This window comes from Ammospiza caudacuta, chromosome 16, assembly GCF_027887145.1.
Source record: "Ammospiza caudacuta isolate bAmmCau1 chromosome 16, bAmmCau1.pri, whole genome shotgun sequence".
NCBI lineage: Eukaryota > Metazoa > Chordata > Aves > Passeriformes > Passerellidae > Ammospiza > Ammospiza caudacuta.
This window is the reverse complement of record NC_080608.1, coordinates 2,296,260-2,300,450: the sequence shown is the minus strand read 5'-3', so window position 1 is coordinate 2,300,450 and position 4,191 is coordinate 2,296,260.

Genomic DNA, 4,191 nt, shown 5'->3' with positions numbered 1-4,191 from the left:
GGCCCTGGGGTGCCTCCGGACGGATGCTCAGCCCATCATCTGTGCGAGGAGGGGAGAGAGGGGCTCAGGAGGCGGCAGGAAGGGAAAGAGGGTGGGTTCGGCTGCCCTGAAGGGCGCGGATCCCACGGCTGGGAGCGCTGGATGCTCACAGAGGTGCCCACACAGAGGGCAGATGGAGGTGGCGTCCCCCAGCCGCTCACCTCCCACTCCCAGCTCCGGGAGCCCCAATCCTGCTGATCCCCAGCTCTACAGCACTCCCCGGGGCTGCCGGAGCCGTGACCCGAGCCTGGGCAGGGACTGAGGCTCACGAGGAGTGGGGTTGGAGCAGATGCCGAGCTCCGGGGACTCCGCGGGGCCGGGTTGGATATCGAGCCCTGGGAAGCTCCGCGGGGCTGGGATGGATGCCGACCTCCGGGGGCTCCGCGGGGCCGGGTTGGATGCAGAGCTCCGGGACGCTCCGCGGGGCTGGGATGGATGCCGAGCTCCGGGACGCTCCGCAGGGCCGGCGGGCGGGCAGAGCCGCGGGGTGGGGGCCGGGCAGATAGCGGGGGAGCCGCGGCCCCTCCTCGGGGATGGATGATGAGCTCCTGTGCCGGCCAGCGCACAGGGGAGGGCTCCGCGGCCGGAAGGGCCAGACCATAATCTGTCTCTCTCGCTGCTGGCGAGGGCATGGGAGAGGTCAGCATGACTCACGGACAGACAGAGGGGGGACAGACTCCCACCCACCCACCCACACACACACCCGCACATCGCTGCGGAGGCACGGGCAGGCTCGGGTGCCACCAGGGACGCTGAGCCCGAGGTGACTCCGCGGCACAGCCCGGGACAGAGCCCGCTGAGGGCCTTTTCCCATGAATCACGCAGCTCCGCGCTAAACCATCTGTGCTGACTGTGCTGCCACTGGCTCTTTTTCCAGTTCCTCCATTTCCCTCTATTGTTCGGCTCAGGCTTCCTTCCTGCTGCCTGCACGCTCCCACGCATCCCCTGCCCCCTCCCGCCGAGCCGCGTCCCGAACAGAGCCGGGAGAGCCGGGCTGAGCCCCCGTGCCCGGGCCGGGGCTGCCCGGGTGCCCTGCCAGGCTGCCGTGTCCCCGCCAGCACGTGGGGGACGCTGTCAGCGAGGAGGAGGAGGGACAGCCACGGGGAGGGGGACAGGACAGATGTCAGGCTGTGCAGGACCGACGGAAAAGGCCTGGCAGGGCAGCGATGTCCCTCACAGAAAAGTCAGAGCAGGGCAGCGATGAACCTCACAGAAAGGGCAGGGGAGGACACAAATGTCCCACACAGAAAGGGCCTGGCAGGGCAGGGCAGGGCAGGACAGCGATGTCCCTCACAGAAAAGGCAGGGCATGGCAGAGATGTCCCACACAGAAAAGGCAGGGCAGAGTTGTGACACACAGAAAGGTCAGGGCAGGACAGCGATGTCTCCCAGCGATGTGGGCTGGGTGTCTGCGCCCCAGGGTTAAAGGGCTGTACCCACTTCTGCCCAGCAGCTGGGGCCCAAATGGGGCAATTTCCCCCTTTTTCATGCCTGTATCGCCCCGAGGGATCTGCGGCCGGCTCTGCCCGCTGCCTGCCCTGCCTGGGGCTTCTCCAGTGAGGAGATGGCTCCCGACACCTCCCGTGCCCTGGGCTCTGGGGCCGTGCTGTAGTGTAGCCCTTTGGGGCAGTGACACTTCACGGGCAAGTGGGCACCATTCCCCGTGCCTACCAACCCCTGCCCAGCTGGCACAGTGAGCACGGGCTGTCGCAGCCCTGGCCCTTCCCCACCGTGCCCAAATCTGTCCCATCCCTCTCCTGCCACCCCCGCGGTTGTTGCTCACCTCTGGCGGCCCGCAGCCCCCCGGGCCGGCTCCGGCGGGTGGGTGGCAGTGTCCTGGCTCTGCTGGGGCAGCACGGAGGGTGGCAGTGCCCTCTGGGCTCCGGGGGGATGCCAGGGCAGTCCCGTGCAGGAACCGCCGCGGGCTCCGCAGCGCCCAGCCTGCGCCTCCCACTGCCGGTCCCTCCTCCGGGCCAGCCCTCCGGTCCCCATCCCTGTCCCACCCTCTGTCCTGTCCCTTCCAGGCATGACGCTGCCCTGGCTGTGCTGGGTCCTGTCCCTCAGCCAGGCTCTGCCTTCCTTGGGACCAAACTGAGAAAAACAGGCTGAAATATTCATGCTGATTGTGGGAATGGGAGGGCTGGCACTTGGGGGCTGCGTGGGTGAAATTTTGGGAAGATCAACACCTTTGTGCTGTGGGGATGCTGAGAATGCCGCACCTCATCCCACCTCTGGTGCCCCGTGGGCAGGGGGATGTGGGGTGAGCTGAGGGGCAGGATGGCAGCAGGGCTGGCATGGAACAGGGGCATCCAATGGGATTCCCTCCTGCAAGGAGCCTGAGCTTTCAGTACAGCCTGACCCAGCTGCTTTTAACCCAACACCTCTTGCAAGGGCTGCCCGTTGGTGCAGCTTAGCTCTTACCCAACCTTGAGGGTGCGAAGGCTGATATCTCCCTCTCGATGCCATGCTGATAACCTGTCCCTGCCCTGTGAGGGCTGGGCACTGCCTTGCTCCAGCTCCAGATCCTGCAGGTCCTTGCCCACCCCAGCAGTGCCCCAGAGCCACTGTGGGGGTGCTGTGGGTATAAAACCCCTGCGTGCAGCTCAGGGGGAAAGGCACTCACCACAGGCTGCTGCTGCAAAGCAGAAGCTGAATTCAGCACGAGCCTGGCAAGGCTTTTGCCTTCCTTCCCTTTCCCCAGTGGCTGCTCCAGCAGGGAGGGAGTGACACATCCCAGGGCAGGGGTGACCCCAGGGACCCCCCTGTGTGTGGGGTGTGGGGATCCTCGGGGTGCCAGGGGACCCTCGGGGTGTGCAGGGGATGGCACAGTCTGTCCTGCTGACCCCCTGCCTTGCAGAGGAAGCTGTGGGGCCCTGCTCTTCTTGGGAAGGCTGCTGAGGTCTGTGGTGTGGCTGGGAGGGACAGAGCACAGATCTGTCACCATCTCTGTCCTGCTGTGCTGCAGCAGAGAGCACAGGCTGGCACCTGCAGCACCTCCAGGGACAGAACCTGGGCAGGGTCAGGCTGGGAGGATCCACAGGGGCTCCAGCATGGCCAAACCTTCTGCTCAGACAGAGCTCAGGGCACAGCAGGGTGTGCTCACAGCTCTGCAATGTCCCCAGGCAGGGACACTGCACAGCCCCTGCACCATCTGCTCAGGGCTGGCACTGCCAGGGCAGCAGTTCTGCCTCCTGGGCAGGGGCAGCTCCTGGGCTCAGGCCCTGCCCGTGGCTCTGGGGCCATGGCTGGGCCTGGAGCAGAGCCTGGGGTGCCCTGAGCCTGCACACAGGGACACACTGGGGACACAGGGACACACTGGGACACAGGGACACACTGGGACACAGGACAGACTGGGGACAGAGGGACAAACTGGGGACACAGGGACAGAGTGGGGGACACAGGGACACACTGGGACACAGGGACAGACTGGGACACAGGGACAGAGTGGGACAGACTGGGGACACAGGGAGAGACTGGGGACACAGGGACACACTGGGGACACAGGGACACACAGGGACAGACTGGGACAGACTGGGGACACAGGGACAGACTGGAGACACAGGGACAGACTGGGACAGACACAGGGATAGACTGTGGGACACAGGGACACTCAAGGACACTCAGGGATACCCAGGGACAAATAGGGACAAACACCCAGGGACACCCAGGCACCCCCAGGGCTGAGGCCCCTCTCTCTCCCTGGGCTCCTCTCCAGGCTGAGCAGCCCCAGCTCCCTCAGCCTTTCCTGGGCACGGAGCTGCTCCAGGCCCTTGCTCAGCTCCAGGAGCTCCTGGCCCTGCTGTGCTGAGGAGCCAGAGCTGGACACAGCAGCCAGAGGTGTCCCCAGGGCTGGGCACAGGGGCAAGGTCAGCCCAGAGGTGTCCCCAGGGCTGGGCACAGGGGCAGGATCCCTCCCTGACCTGCTGGCAGTGCTTTTGGGAGCCCTCAGACCCTGCTGCTGGGAGCAGTGCTCCTCCCTGCTGCCAGGAGGGCAGGGATGGGCAGCAGGGGAGGGAAATGTTGTCTCTGGGATGTCCTCACCATGGCAAGTCACTGTCCTGGCAGGGTTGGTGTGCCCAAGGACAGGGTGTAGCTCCCACACCCTGCTGGTGCTGACAGGGCAGTTTGGTGCAGAAAACCTTCTCCACTCTTC